Below are 17,191 nucleotides of genomic sequence, written 5' to 3' on the forward strand. Positions count from 1 at the left end.
TTTTTTGTGTGTGTGTTTGTAATTGCGGTGTACTGGATGGGTAAGTGCGGTGTTAAAAAACAAAAAAAAAAACATATATACACTTTAAATGCAGGCATCTTTTTTGGGTGTGTATATATATATATATATATATATATATATATATATATATATATTCTGTCACTGAGACACGGCACTGTCAGCCGTGCAGCGGGCTGATGCTGAGCCCAGCTCTGCGGCGCGGCCAATCAATGCTGCACAGTCAGGCCTCAGGGGGTGGTACTGGTAACAAAGAGGGTGGAGCAGAGCAGAGGGACCCCCTTCTGCCTGATATCGTGACGTGACGCGTGAAGGAGCGGGGAACACTTACTTGACTGTGGACTTGACTTCCCTCACTGCGGCCGGCTCTGCAGCTTATCAGCCTTCTGCTCAGGGGGGTGTGAGTCACAAGTAGAATAATATAGATTGGTTTTTGTTAATTGTCTGCTTTGATGCCACTGTCAGGCCTATTTGCAGAAGAAAACCTTATTTTTCCGAATTTTTTGATCATGTGTCTGATGATATTGGTTTTGGTAATTGTCTGATCTGATGCCAACCTATTTGCAGAAGAAATCCTTATTTTTACAAAATGTTTCAACATGTTTCTGTATATGAGAAGGGGACACGGCATGCTGGTCACTATATTAATGGGGGGGGGCATGCTGGTCACTACGTTGATGGGGGGCTTGCTGGTCACTACGTTGATGGGGGGCATGCTGGTCACTGCATTGATGGGGAGCATGCTGGTCACTGCATTGATGGGGGGCATGCTGGTTGATGGGGGGGCATGCTAGTCACTGCATTGATGGGGGTATGCTGGTCACTGCATTGATGGGGGGCACGCTGGTCACTAAATTGAAGGGGACACGGCACGCTGGTCATTGCATTGAAGGGGACATGGCACGCTGGTCACTGCATTGATGGGGGGCACGCTGGTCACTGCATTGATGGGGGGCACGCTGGTCACTGCATTGATGGGGGGCACGCTGGTCACTGCACTGAATGGGGGCATGCTGTAGTAACTCTGCATTGAATGGGGGCACGCTGTAGTAACTCTGCACTACTAAAAATGCACGACGAAGAGGATCCGCTGCACAAAAATATCGCAATGTACAGTGCCTTGCGAAAGTATTCGGCCCCTGAACTTTGCGACCTTTTGCCACATTTCAGGCTTCAAATATAAAACTGTAATTTTTTTGTGAAGCAACAACAAGTGGGACACAATCTTTAAGTGGAACGAAATTTATTGGACATTTCAAACCTTTTTAACAAATAAAAAAATGAAAAATTGGGCGTGCAAAATTATTCAGCCCCTTTACTTTCAGTGCAGCAAACTCTCTCCAGAAGTTCAGTGAGAATCTCTGAATGATCCAATGTTGACCTAAATGACTAATGATAATAAAAACAATCCACCTGTGTGTAATCAAGTCTCCGTATAAATGCACCTGCACTGTAATAGTCTCAGAGGTCCGTTTAAAGCGCAGAGAGCATCATGAAGAACAAGGAACACACCAGGCAGGTCCGAGATACTGTTGTGGAGAAGTTTAAAGCCGGATTTGGATACAAAAAGATTTCCCAAGCTTTAAACATCCCAAGGAGCACTGTGCAAGCGATAATATTGAAATGGAAGACCACTGCAAATCTACGAAGACCTGGCCGTCCCTCTAAACTTTCAGCTAATACAAGGAGAAGACTGATCAGAGATGCAGCCAAGAGGCCCATGATCACTCTGGATGAACTGCAGAGATCTACAGCTGAGGTGGGAGGCTCTGTCCATAGGACAACAATCAGTCGTATATTGCACAAATCTGGCCTTTATGGAAGAGTGGCAAGAAGAAAGCCATTTCTTAAAGATATCCATAAAAAGTGTTGTTTAAAGTTTGCCACAAGGCACCTGGGAGACACACCAAACATGTGGAAGAAGGTGCTCTGGTCAGATGAAACCAAAATCGAACTTTTTGGCAACAATGCAAAACGTTATGTTTGGCGTAAAAGCAACACAGCCAATCACCCCGAATACACCATCCCCACTGTCAAACATGGTGGTGGCAGCATCATGGTTTGGGCCTGCTTTTTTTCAGCAGGGACCAGGAAGATGGTTAAAATTGATGGGAAGATGGATGGAGCCAAATACAGGACCATTCTGGAAGAAAACCTGATTGAGTCTGCAAAAGACCTGAGACTGGGACAGAGATTTGTCTTCCAACAAGACAATGATCCAAAACTTAAAGCAAAATCTACAATGGAATGGTTCACAAATAAACATATCCAGGTGTTAGAATGGCCAAGTCAAAGTCCAGACCTAAATCCAATTGAGAATCTGTGGAAAGAACTGAAAACTGCTGTTCACAAACTCTCTCCATCCAACCTCACTGAGCTTGAGCTGTTTTGCAAGGAGGAATGGGCAAAAATTTCAGTCTCTCGATGTGCAAAACTGATAGAGACATACCCCAAGTGACTTACAGCTGTAATCGCAGCAAAAGGTGGCGCTACAAAGTATTAACTTAAGGGGGCTGAATAATTTTGCACGCCCAATTTTTCTTTTTTTTATTTGTTAAAAAAGTTTGAAAGATCCAATAAATTTCGTTCCACTTCATGATTGTGTCCCACTTGTTGTTTATTCTTTTGCGATGATCGCCGAGTGACCGGCGGACATCGGGTCCGCCGGTCACACGCGCCGGGGGGTCCGTGACCACGCGGTTAGTGACGTAGATCAACGTCACTTTGCCTGTGAGGGGCTGACTGCCGAAAGTAAACAGTCGTGCGGCAGTTGGCAAGTGGTTAAGGCTCTAAAAGACAAAAATACAGTCACTTTGACTAAAATTTTTTTAGACCTTTGGTGACGAAATTCAGTTATTTTGACTAAAAAAAGGCTTTTTAGACACTTGGAGACCAAAATTGAGTCATTTTGACCCAAAAATTTTTTCAGGCCATTGGAGCCCAAATGGCCGGTTTTACACAACTCTTGCCTAAAACCGGCTTTTTAAGGCTCTAAAAGACAAAAATACAGTTATTTTGACTAAAAAATAATTTCAGACCTTTGGTGACCAAATGCAGTTATTTTGACTTAAAAAGGCTTTTTAGACACTTAGAGACAAAAATAGAGTCATTTTGACCAAAACATTTTTTTCAGGCCATTGGAGTCCAAATGGCCGGTTTTAGACAAATCGTGTCTAAACCCGGCTTTTTAAGGCTCTAAAAGACAAAAATACAGTCATTTTGACCCAAAAAAATTTTCAGACCATTGGAGACAAAATGCAGTAATCTTGTCTAAAACTGGATTTTTAAGACTCTAAAATACAAAAATTGGGTCATTTTGACTAAAAGTTTTTTTTCATTCACAGAATACAGAAGTAAGTGTCGGCCGTAAAATGAAATGCAGGTGAGGAGAAAGACCAGCGCTATGGATACATTCTCAGAGACTTTATTGCATAAAAATAGGTTGCAGCCGCCAACCAACCCCTAAAACATTAGGGGTCAAGTATCATATGGGGGGGAAGGTAGTTGTAAACGGCGCTACCTTTTATATATAAAGTAAAACCAACAGTGTATCCAGACCGTGGGGTAACTTTTAAGATATGTGCAAAATAAAGTGCCAGTGCAAAGAATATGTGTCGGCCGTAAAAGGCCCCAAAAATTAGCCCACATGGGTTTACCTAACAGCTAAGAACGTAGTATTTGGTGGCTGAAGGTACATTAGGCATTCACAGGATACAGAAGTAAGTGTCGGCCATAAAAGGCCCTAAAAATTAGCCCACATGGGTTTACCTAACAGCTAAGAACGTAGTACTTGGTGGCTGAAGGTATATTAGGCATTCACAGGGTACAGAAGTAAGTGTCTGTATAGGCCCCAAAAATTAGCCCACGTGGGTTTAATTGATAGTTAAGAATGTAGTATTCTGTGGCTGAAGGTACATTAGGCATTCACGGGATACAGAAGTAAGTGTCGGCCGTAAAAGGCCACAAAAATTAGCCCACATCAGTTTACCTGACAACTAAGAACGTAGTATTTGGTGGCTAGAGTTACATTAGGCATTCACACAGTATACAGAAGTAAGTGTCGGCCTGTATAGGCCCCAAAAAATAGCTCACATGGGTTTAACTGACAGCAAAGAACATAGCATTTGATGGCTAGAGGTACATTAGGCATTCACACAGTATACAGAAGTAAGTGTCGGCATGTATAGGCCCCAGAAATTAGCTCACATGGGTTTACCTGACAGTTAATAATGTATTATTTGGTGGCTAAAGGTACATTAGGCATTGACAGGATACAGAAGTATCTGTCGGCCTGTATAGTCCCCAAAAATTAGCCCACATGGGTTTTACTGACAGCTAAGAATGTAGTATTCTGTGGCTGAAGGTACATTAGGCATTCACACAGTATACAGAAGTAAGTGTCAAAATGTATAGGCCCCAAAAATTAGCTCACATGGGTTTACCTGACAGCTAAGTATGTAGTATTTGGAGGCTGAAGGTACATTAGGCATTCACAGGATACAGAAGTATGTGTCGGCCTGTATAGTCCCCAAAAACTAGCCCACATGGGTTTAACTGACAGCTAAGATCGTAGTATTCTGTGGCTGAAGGTACATTAGGCATTCACAGGATACAGAAGTAAGTGTCAGCCTGTATAGGCCCCAAAAATTAGCTCACATGGGTTTAACTGACAGCAAAGAACGTACTGTATTATATGGCTGGAAGTACATTAGGCATTCACAGTATACAGAAGTGTCGGCCTGTATAGGCCCCAAAAATTAGCTCACATGGTTTTAACTGACAGCAAAGAACCTAGTGTATTTGATGGCTGGAGGTACATTAGGCATTTCCATTATACAGAAGTAAGTGTCAGCCTGTTTAGAACCAAAAATTAGCTCACATGGGTTTCACTGATAGCAAAGAACGTATTATTGGATGGCTAGAGGTAAATCAGGCATTCACACCGTATACAGAAGTAGGTGTCAGCCTGTATAGGCCCAAAAAAATTAGCTCACATGGGTTTAACTGACAGCAGAGAACGTAGTATTTGATGGCTGGAGGTACATTAGGCATTCACACAGTATACAGAAGTAAGTGTTGGCCTCTATAGGCCCCAAAAATTAGCTCACATGGGTTTACCTGACTGCTAAGAACGTAGTATTCTGTGGCTAAAGGTACATTAGGCATTCACAGGATACAGAAGTAAGTGTCGGCCATAAAAGGCACCAGAAATTAGCCCACATGGGTATACCTGACACTTACCTTCAGCCACAGAATACTTCGTTCTTAGCTGTCAGTTAAACCCATGTGGGCTAATTTTTGGGGCCTATACAGGCCAACACTTACTTCTGGATGGGAGACCGCCTGGGATTACCAGGTGCTGTAGGATTTTGGCTTTTCCTTTATTCGTTGGCTTTATTTTTGTTTCTCCTGAGGTGCCATCTTGCCATTGCCAAGTTCAAAGGGGTTCAAAGGGGTCGAAAGTGGCAGTGGTGATAGCCTACGACCACATCACCCTGAACCTGTCTGATCTTGGAAGCTAAGCAGGGTTGGGCCTGGTTAGTACCTGGATGGGAGACCGCTTGGGAAAACCAGGTGCTTTAGGCTTTTGGCTTTTCCTTTATTTGTTGGCTTTATTTTTGTTTCTCCTGAGGTGCCATCTTGCCATGGCCAAGTTCAAAGGAGTCGAGGGTGGCAGGGGTGATCGCCTATGGCCACATCACCCTTAACACGCCCGATCTCATCTGATCTCAGAAGCTAAGCAGGGTCGGGCCTGGTTTGTACCTGGATGCGAGACCGCCTGGGAATACAGGGTGCTGTAGCATTTTGGCTTTTCCTTTATTCGTTGGCTTTCTTTTTGTTTCTCCTGAGGTGCCATCTTGCCATGAGCAAGTTCAAAGGGGTCGAAGGTGACAGTGACACTTGCCTATGGCCACATCACCCTCAACGCGCCCGATCTCGTCTGATTTTGGAAGCTAAGCAGGGTCGGGCCTGGTTAGTACCTGGATGGGAGACCTCCTGGGAATATCAGGTGCTGTAGGCTTTTGGCTTTTCCTTTATTCGTTGGCTTTCTTTTTGTTTCTCCTGAGGTGCCATCTTGCCATGGGCAAGTTCAAAGTGGTCGAGGGTGGCAGTGATAATCGCCTATGGCCACATCACCCTGAATGCGCCTGATCTCATCTGATCTCGGAAGATAAGCAGGGTCGGGCCTGGTTAGTAGGGATGTTCGAACTTTTGAAAAGTTTGTTTCAACCAGAAGACCCGAATTTCCCGAAAGTTCGGTTCAGATTCCAGAACCCCATTGAAATCAATGGGACCCGAACTTCGGTAATTAAAAAACACAATTTTGAAGCCCTAAAACCCAATAAATGCCCCTAAAAAGTGCCTAGGGTTCTGGGTCATGCCCCAGGGACTATTAATCACACAAAAAAAGTTCTTAAAAATTGTCGTTTTTGATAGAGAGCCAATTATTGAAAAAATTATTGGGAAAAAAAAAGATTTCTTTGGATTTTGTGTCTGTGGGGTCTAAAAGGTGTACCTGTGATGTTTCAGCTCTGTAGCATGTCCGGAACCAGAATTATAGCATGCCAAACCTTCAAAAATGACTTTTTTGCTCAACCATGCCTTTCTTTTGCTCCTAATCAACTGCACAGCCAATGTGTATGATGGGGACATAATGCAGTGCACTGGGAACAAGATTAGAGTTTTTTTTTTAAAAAGGTGCTGTCTCTTTAAATGTGCATATAATTAACAGGTGTATTTTCACAATGTCAGGACCCCGACTTGAACCTGGGACCTCCAGTGTGTCTGCCAACGACTCTACTTGCTGAGCCACCTGGAATGCTGGACAGCTCATTGGACAAATCCTTGAATGACCCTGCTGTGAATCTTTAATGCCTTGAACCTTGAACTTTAAACCCTTTGCTCCTCCCATGAACTTCCGGTTTTAAGCCATGTCTTTGCACTTCCTGGTTGGCAGAATATTGTGCCTTCAACAGCCGATATCTCGCTTGTCTCTCCTGCTGCCATCCGTATCTTTGCTACCATCCATTATCGACACTTGGCTTGTTCCTCGACTATGCTTTTGCCTAATCCCGACTTGCAACTACTTGTTACCGACCTTTGGCTATTCCTAGACTACGCTTTTGCTTGATCCTGACCTGCTGTATCTGCTACTGGACCCCGGCTTGCTCACCTCCTGGTGGGGCGATCCTGAGGACCGCGACCTGGTACTAACACGCAGCAAAATCCATCTCCACCATCGAGGGAGTCAAACTAGGCCTTGCAGATTGCCGCATGTCTTCCTCCTCCTCCTCCTCAAAGCCTGCAAAAGTTCCCGAAGAATCGTCCTCCTCCTCTTCCACCCCTGGATCCTGCTCGGGCCTCTGGGAGCTAGGCATAATGGGGACAGGATTCTCAGGATAAAAGGGGCCTTGAGAGGCAAGGAAGTCCTCCTCTTCCTCCTGCTGCTCTGCCTCCAGTGCCCTGTCCATAATGCCATGCAGAGTGTGCTCCAACAAAAACAGTACCGGTAGGGTGTCACTGATGCATGCGCTGTCCCGGCTTACCATCCTTGTGAACTCCTCAAATCCCGAGAGGACAGCACATGCATCCTTAATCAAAAGCCACTGCCGTGGTGAAAAGAAGCCCAGGCGCGCTGAGCCAGTGCTGGTGCTGTACTCGCAGAGATATTCATTGAGATATTCATTGATATTCATTCATATTCATTGATATTCATTGAAATTCGTATGCATGTACAGGCGCTGCAGCATAGCCAAGGTGGAGTTCCAGCGGGTGGGCATGTCACAGACGAGGCGGTGTACCGGCAGGTGAAACTCCTGCTGCACTTCGGCCAAACGTGCAGTGGCACTGTACGACCGCCTGAAGTGATTGCACACCCTTCTTGCCATCCTTAGCACATCCTGCATTCCCGGTTCAAAAACCGCTGTACCACGAGATTCAGGACATGCGCCAGGCATAGCACATGGGTCAACTTTCCCTGACGAAGGGAGGCCAGGAGGTTTGACCCATTATCGGTAACCACCATCCCTGGCTGCAGCTGGTGTGGTGTCAACCACCTCTGGGCCTGTGCCTGCAGAGCCCCAAGAATCTCAGGGGCAGTATGCTGCCTGTCCCCTAGACACACAAGCTGCAGCACTGCGTGACACCTTTTGGCCTGAGACATAGAATATCCCTTTGAACTCTTAAGTAGTACCTCATCATATTCAAAGGACCATTCTGCAGAGGAGGGCATGGAGGAGGATGAGTAGGAGGAGGAGGAGCAGAAGGGGGTAGAAGTGATCGATCTACCCAGATCAGCGACACCACCAGCTGTTTGCAGACGTGGGGGCAACCTGGCTGCAGCACTGAGCTCTGGCTACAATCCCTTCCGCTGGCAAGCAGTGTCACCTAATGAGCAGTGACAGAAATGTACCGTCCCTGCCCATGTTTGCTTGACCAAGTGTCAGCCGTCAGGTGTATCTTACGGCTGAGTGACGTGGCCAGGGACGACACTACATTGCCTTCCACATGTTGGTATAGGGATGGCAGGGCCTTACGGGCAAAGTAATGCCGACTTGGCACCTGCCACTGTGGAACTGCACATTTTGCAAAGTCACGGAAGGGAGCAGACTCTACCATGTTAAATGGTAACAGTTGCAGAGCCATTAGTTTTGCCAAACTACTGTTTAGATGCTGGGTATGTGGGTGGCGGGGAGTATACATTTTTTTTCGTTCCAGCATGTGTGGAATCAAAATTTGGCGTCTAGATGTTACAGCTGGTGGTGTGCTGGAGGTAGATGCGACACTGCCTGCTATATCATCATCCCTGTCAATGGAGGCTGCCAACAGGTGACGAGTGACTATAGCAGGGCCAGGAATAGACTGATGTGCAGGTGGAGCACGAGGAGCAGCGCGAGGAGGACTAGGAGGCCGACTGACCGATCTTTGGCCCTTTTGTGGGTTCTTCAAATGCTCCTGCCAACAGGCCAAGTGGTGGGTTGTCAAATGCCTGTTTAGGCAGCTTGTACCCAGGTGGTTGAAATTTTTGCCACGTTTATACCCTTCTGACAAATCTTGCAGATCGCAACTGTTCGGTCTGCATGGGATGTCTCAAAAAAGGCCCATCAAGAAGAGGTGTGTATAGTGGCCCGGGAGACAACAGGTGCGGCCTTAGATAGAGCGGGCCATATGCTCTCCCCTCTTGCTTGCTCTGCCTCCTCCTCAACCTCAGACCCAACATCAGACTCCATAAAGGACTGAGCATCAGGCTGGAGTAGATGGCCGACACTGTGGTCAAACAGCTCAGCTGACTCCTCTGCCATGTCTGAAGTTGGGTCTAAGGGAGGATGTGAGGTGGACATGGACTCATCTCTATTTGTTCTGCCAACTGCAGAAGACTGACCACTTTTCTCTGCCTGGGTCACTGTAGTTGTAGATGATGCCGATGATGAGGGTTTGGTAATATAGTCCACCACCTCCTGTACGTACTGTGGACGTATAGCTTGGCCACTGCTGGAGAACAATGCAAATGGTGGCCTGGCTGAGGACTGACCACCACGTCCACCCCTGCCTCTAGACACCCTAGAAGCTGTGCCCCTTTCCGCAGCAGGGCCATGTATATGCCTTTTCTTGATCTACCTGGCATATTTGTCACTGAGGCGTTGGCAACTCTGTGCAGTGAAAAACGCACACTGCTATGCGACCCACAGTTGTCGCTGAATACAGCACAGCAGATGCGTGTCACGCACAGTTGCAAAGCCTTTTGCACAGTGGACCTAACGCTTTCAAGAACAGGCATTAAGTTGTCACTGAGGCAATGTATTTTGCTGACTAGCAAACACGTATACCTGCTGTAGATATATCAGCACTGTGGAACGTGCTCACTACACAGAACCCTCACACTTTCACTTTCCCTACAGAAACTAGATTATTACATCTAACTACTGTGGTACAAAGTTCCCTAACTACACTAGATATCCCTTTCCTCACACTAAAAGAACAGCTCCATACAGCAGAAGACTGACACTGTCCCTTTATTTTTATTTTTTTTTCTAACTCAAAAAACCAGCACAATCGCTGTATTTCTAACTACACTGACTGGCTGTAAGCTGAATGCAATTCTGCTATATGGAGCTTTAGAAGCACTCGCCTATGCAGAAAACATAGTGTAGCATAGCAGGAGTAAGAGAAATGTTTCCACTCTCTTCAACAGACTCTGTATCACTGTGCTATGGGTTAGGCGGGGCTATCTTATATACTGTGGGGCGTATTCACTTCTGATTGGAACCTGGTCTCCGTAGTCAGTCCAATCACGTTCCCAGAAGACTCCTGCCCCCTCATTGGCTTTTGCTGATGTTTCTGGGCCAATCACAGGCTTTTAAAGCCCAGTTCCTGTACCAGTGCATTTTGGGCGGTTCTGGTGGCCGAATTCCGAACTTTTACCGCAAAAAGTTCGGAATTCGGCCGAATTTCGAACACCCAATGTTCGGGTCGAACCGATGGTCGACCCAAACCGTTCGATCATCCCTACGGGTTAGTACTCGGATGGGAGACCATCTGGGAATACCAGGTGCTGTAGGCTTTTGGCTTTTCCTTTATTCGTTTCCTTTATGACTATTTTTGTCTTTATAGTCTTAAAACGCTTGTTTTAGACAAGACAATTGCATTTGGTCTCCAATGGCCTGAAAAATATTTTTTTGATCAAAATGACTCTGTTTTGGTCTCCAAGTGTCAAAAAAAGCCTTTTTTAGTGAGAATAACTGCATTTGATCACCAAAGATCTGGAAAAAATGTTTTAGTCAAAATGACTGTATTTTCGGCTTTCAGAGTCTTAAAACGCTGGTTTTAGACCAGATAACTGCATTTGGTAAACCAATGGCCTGAAAAAAAAATTTTGGTCAAAATTACATTATTTTGGTCTCCAAGTGTCTAAAAAGCCTTTTTTAGTCAAAATAACTACATTTGGTCACCAAAGGTCTGACTTTTTTTTTCTGTCAAAACTTTCATCTTTTCGTCTTTTAGAGTCTTAAACAGCCGCTTTTTAGACAAGATTGTGGTAACCAATAGCCTGAAAAAAAATTTTTGGTCAAAATGACTCTATTTTGGTGTTCAAGTGTCTAAAAAGCCTACAAGTCTTTTAAGACTCTAAAAGACAAAAATACAGTCATTTTGACTAAATTTTTTTTCAGGGGGGCGTGGCTGAGCTGCGGGTGTGAACGGACGTGCATGCTGTGAGCTCCGCTGTTGATCCTGGTAGTTATCCTGTGTAACTCCTTATCTTGCTCCGATTTCTACCGTCAGTCGGTGCCCTGTGTTCCCTGGAGTGCGGTGATCACCCGGTGAGTCCTCCATCTTCTCTCCGTGATGTCTAAGAAGGGAATCCGCACAGGCCGGCCCGATCCAAGAGCAGCGCGCAGCACAGAAGGCCACATATCTGGAGGCTGCTCAAAAGCTTTTTGCTAAGCCTTCTGCCCGGGACCCCCAAACTCTATCTGAGGACCATCGATCCGGCTCACCGAGGTCGCATTCAGACACGGATGACACTGTTCCCTTAGGGGATCTCTCCCGCCAGATTGCTGATTGCAGCAGATGCAGACCAGGCCCCGAGGCAATCATCTCCTACCCCGGACACAGAACCCACGTTGCGGGACATTATGGCTGCGGTTACCACCTGTACCACCTCAATTACGGCCCTGACAGCGGAGATAAAGGGGGTCAAGTCTGAGATATCGTTCCCAAGATAACTGCATTTGGTCTACAATGGCCTGAAAAAATTGTTTGGTCAAAATGACTCTAATTTGGTCTCCAAGTGTCTAAAAAGCCTTTATTCTTCAAAATAACTGCATTTGGTCACCAAAGGTCTGAAAATTGTTTTTAGTCAAAATGACTGTATTTTCGCCTTTTAGAGTCTTAAAAAGCCGGTTTTAGACAAGATAATTGCATTTCGTAACCAATGGCCTGATAAATCTTTTTGGTCAAAATGACTCTATTTTGGTTTTTCAAGTGTCAAAAAAGCCTTTTTTAGTCAGAATAACTGCATTTGATCACCAAAGATCTGGAAAAAATGTTTTAGTCAAAATGACTGTATTCTCAGCTTTTAGAGTCTTAAAACGCCGGTTTTAGACCAGATAACTGCATTTGGTAAACCAATGGCCTGAAAAAAAATTTTGGTCAAAATTACATTATTTTGGTCTCCAAGTGTCTAAAAAGCCTTTTTTAGTCAAAATAACTACATTTGGTCACCAAAGGTCTGATTTTTTTTGTCAAAATTTTCGTCTTTTCGTCTTTTAGAGTCTTAAACAGCCGCTTTTTAGACAAGATAACTGCATGTGGTAACCAATAGCCTGAAAACATTTTTTTTTGGTCAAAATTACTCTATTTTGGTTTTCAAGTGTCTAAAAAGCCTAAAAGCCTTTTAAGACTCTAAAAGACAAAAATACAGTCATTTTGACTAAATTTTTTTCAGGGGGGCGTGGCCGAGCTGCGGGTGTGAGCGGACGTGCATGCTGTGAGCTCCGCTGTTGATCCTGGTAGTTATCCTGTGTAACTCCTTAGCCCTGTGTTCCCTGGAGTGCGGTGATCACCCTGTGAGTCCTCCATCTTCTCTCCGTGATGTCTAAGAAGGGTAAAGAGGGAAATCCGCACAGGCCGGCCCGATCCAAGATGGCGGCGCCTCGCAGCGCGCAGCACAGAAGGCAACATATCTGGAGGCTGCTCAAAAGCTTTTTGCTAAGCCTGCTGCCCGGGACCCCCAAACTCTATCTGAGGACCATCGATCCGGCTCACCGGGGTTGCATTCAGACACGGATGACACTGTTCCCTTAGGGGATCTCTCCCGCCAGATTGCTGATTGGGAGGCAGCAGATGCAGACCAGGCCCCGAGGCAATCATCTCCTACCCCGGACACAGAACCCACGTTGCGGGACATTATGGCTGCGGTTACCACCTGTACCACCTCAATTACGGCCCTGACAGCGGAGTTAAAGGGGGTCAAGGCTGAGATATCGTTCATGAGACATGATATGCAGAAATTGAGGGAGAGGACAGCGGCAGTGGAAGGCAGGGTCAGCTCCCTGGAGGATGCCTTTGCAAAGGGAAGGGAAGATGACTTGGAGAATAGGATGAGATGGAGTAATATCAGAGCAATTGGGATCCCTGAGCGGGCGGAAGGTAAAGATCCTGTGGCTTTCATTGAACAATGGCTGCTCTCTACTTTTGGGCAAGAATCCTTTACTTCCATGTTTTCAGTGGAACGTGCTCATAGGGTGCCTATGCGACTTCTTCCTCCTGGAGCCCCCCCCCCCCCGCGCACTTTCATCTTCAAATTCCTCAATTCCAGGGGAATGCAGGGGAGGCTCAAGATTGACAACTCAAGGATCTCCCTGTTCCCAGATTACTCTGCGGTGGTGCAGAAACAGCGTGCGAAATTCGTAGAGGTCAAGAGGAGATTGCGGAGATTCCAGGCTCCGGGTGGTGGTCCGGGATGAGGTGTTGTTCTTTGACAAGCCTTCTGCTGCTGTTCAATGGCTGGATGCTAATGGTGGGGCCCTGCGGGCGGCCACTTCCCCCAGGCGAGAAGACCTTTGAGGATCGTTTCTACTTTTTGGAACTTTTGTACTCTTTTCGGCCGGTCATGGATCCTTTCGGTTCTCCTGCCTATACCTGGCACTTGATGTTACACACACTTTTCCTGTTATGATGGGAGCTCTTCTGCTGCACTAATGGTTGCTACCTCTCACATGGTTGCTAATTTTGTGGAGACTGGTATCGGTGGTCCCTCTCCGGTTTCCCCCCCTTGGTCGTGACTGGACATGCCCTATTGACTCGTCCCTTCCCCCACACGTGGCAGACGTGTATTGCCTTTTTGTTCCCCCCTTTTTGCCTTTTTTCTGGTCCTGGACTTTGGTTCGATTTTTGCTTTTCCTGCATGTACTTTGTCGCTCTACTGCTATTATTTTACCCTATGCTGTGGATGTTCCTATTGACTGTTCTCTATGCTGGGGCTGCACCGGTATTGTGTGGGCTGGGCGACTACTCCTGTTGCTTTCTCTATATAGCTGGGCTGTGCTGATGGGGTGTAGTGGGTTCACCCTTTCTGGGTGCCCTCTTTCGCCTCCCTGGCCGGGTTGCCTGACGCTCCGTGTATGGCTACATTTTGACTATGGCTGATAATATTTGTGTGATGTCCTGGAATGTGCGGGGCCTCGGCAACCCGGTAAAGAGGACGGCGGTGCTCCGCACCATCAAACGCCTGCAGGCAGATGTGGTTTGCCTGCAGGAGACCCATATGTCTCCTTCCACTTCCACGTGTCTAGGGGTGTGTATTTTGATTAAGAAGGGGGTATGGTTTCTATGCTCAAAGTCTGTGATTGACCCTGAGGGCCGGTTTGTTTTATACTGCCAACTAGCAAGCCTTAGGTGTGTACTTGTGCCCCCCCCCGTATTCTGCAGGGGTACTTAAACTTATCGTGCCACATATTGCTCAACTTCCTGATGTGCCCCTGCTGATGTTGTGGGACTTTACTGCTGTACTTGACTCTGCCTGGGATAGGTTTTCCTCTCACTCCGGTGGACCTATGCTGGCCGGGGGGGGCTATGCCCCTTGCTCGGTTGGTGAGTGAACTCGGACTGACAGATGTCTGGAGGATGGGCCACCCTGAGGTATGAAAATTTTCGTGCTTCTCGGCGTCACACTCGGGATTGTCTAGGATAGATCTGGGGCTGGGTAATGGTTCGCTACTGCCTCTGGTGGTCGTGGCGGGAAAATCCCTTTGGAAACTCAATGCATTCTGGCTGACGCTCTTTCCTAGTCCTGATCCCCTGCCACCCAAACTAACGTCCTTTTTTGCTGACAATTTGGAATCCGCAGAGGTGGGGGTGGTGTGGGATGCGGCTAAGGCATTCATGGGAGGTCAGTTTATACGTACGGTTAATGTCATTAAAACGGACACCAGGCAATGGGAGAATACTGTGTTGGACGCAGTGACTAGAGCGGAGGAAACTTATGATAGGGACCCGTCAGATGATACTCAGAGGTCGTGGCTGGCTGCCCAATCTATGGCCAAGTCGGTCTCGATTCAAAAGGCTGAAAACAAGCACTTCTTCTTGCAGCAGAGGTATTTTGAGAAGGGAGAAAACACGGGTCATATGTTGGCCATGCTGGTTCGCTCGCAGCAGCCTGCGGCATTTATACCCCAGATTAAGGATCCTCAGGGGGTGCTCTGGCACGCCACGGCTGACATACGGAGAGTACTTGGGAAGTTTTATGCTGATCTTTACTCCTCTAAGATCTCGGCTGACTCACGAGAAATTGCCGATTTTTTTGGCTTCCTGCGATTTGCCTTCTCTGTCTGCCTGGGACGTGGCTGTGCTTGGGGCCCCCCTTACGGAAAATGAACTTTATGCGGCCTTGAAATCTACTAAGCCTGGTAAATCTCCGGGGGCTGATGGTATCCCGTCGGAGGTTTACAGCCGATACGCTGAACAGTTGGTGCCCGTGCTGCTGCGGGTATATAACGAAGCCTTCCGTATTGGCCGCTGTTAGGAATGCTTCCTGAGCACACTGATGTGCTGTCATGAATCTGCAATCTAAAGGGTTAACCTAGAGCAGACTAATTGCAGTAATTGGCAAACAGGCTGCCTTATTTAAACAGCTCAGAAGCACTGTGTCTTTGCTGACTTGTCTGCAGCTCTTCCTGTGTTCCTGAAGCCTGCTTCCTGTTACCTGTTTGATATCCGTTTTGACCTTTGGCTTGTTCCTGACCTTGTTGACCTGCTGCCCGTCCTGACCCCCGGCTTGTTTGACCATTCTCTCAGATCTCCCTTGTCTGCTTATCTGCCTTCGGATCATGACCGGCTTCTCCCTTGGTGGGGCGACCCTGAGGACTGCGACCTGGTATCCACACGCAGCAAAATCCATCCTCCCCACTAGAGGCTCTTGCGAAAACCGGTGGATACTTAGATTCCGCAACTCAGGTTAGCCTGTGTCACTTACCTTGGGGGTTCCCGTCTAAGCTCCGCCCTCTGGCACACGTGGGGCCTTCCTCTGCCATCAGGCTACCACTTGTATCCCTAACAGTACAAATCAGCCATGACGGAGCCTGCAAGAGAAGCCTCACGGTTGGAAGAGATCTGCCAACACCTCGCAGCCCTGTCTCAAACCGTAAAGTCGCTTCAAGGCGGCTACACACAGCTAGAGGAACGGCTGCGCTCTACGACACTTCAGGGGGATCCTCCTGTATTATCTGCTTCCTCTCCTGCTGCAGCACTCTCTGCACCTGCTTCTGGCCCTACCGTAGTGATGCTGCCACCAGAACCTCGAGTTCCTGCTCCCGAAAAATATTCCGGGGATCGCGGTAAATTCCACGCCTTTCGCAACGCCTGCCAGCTGTATTTCTCCCTGCAACCTCGAACCTTTTCTTTGGAGACCACCAAGGTGGGGTTTGTTATCTCCCTGCTCCTAGGCAAACCCCAGTCCTGGGTTCATCGGCTCCTTGAAGAGGGCAGCCCCCATTAAACTCCTTACGGTCATTTTTTGAGGCCATGACACAGCTCTATGATGACCCGCAGCGATCCTCCACCGCAGAAGCTGCGCTTCATGTTCTTCAGCAGGGTCGCAGGCCCGTAGAACACTACGTCACTAACTTCTGCCCCATCAGTTCCGATACGTCCTGGAACGAAGCAGCACTCCGGTGTCAGTTCCATCTCGGCTTGTCAGAAGGACTGAAGGACGAGCTGGCGCGGGTAGGTGTCCCCAACGCCTTGGAAGATTTGATTTCCCAGGCCATTCAAATCGACCGGTGGCTACGGGAGCGCAGAGCAGAACGATCTCCGCAGCAGTTCAGACCAGCCTGGACGCTACCATGAGTTGCTCATCCTGCATACTTTTCTTCTGCTGGGTCAGCTCTTACCAACCCCGCTCCCGCTGGAGTCGCCTCAGATATGCCTGAACCTATAGAACTTGGGATCATACGGCCTGCTTTGTCCCCGGAGGAGAGACGCCGTCGCCAGTTGGGTAACATGTGCCTGTATTGCGGTGAAGCTGGCCACTATGTGCGCTCCTGCCCGGCAAAATACCATAAGTTCATGCCGGCCTCACCATCTGTTGCCAGTTCCTCCCACCTAGCCTTTCCTGTGTCATTACAGCTTCCGGAAGGACTCGTCCCAGTTACTGCAATCATTGACTTGGGAGCCT

Source organism: Pelophylax lessonae, assembly GCF_965119305.1.
Source record: "Pelophylax lessonae genome assembly, chromosome: 1".
NCBI classification, from domain to species: Eukaryota; Metazoa; Chordata; class Amphibia; order Anura; family Ranidae; genus Pelophylax; species Pelophylax lessonae.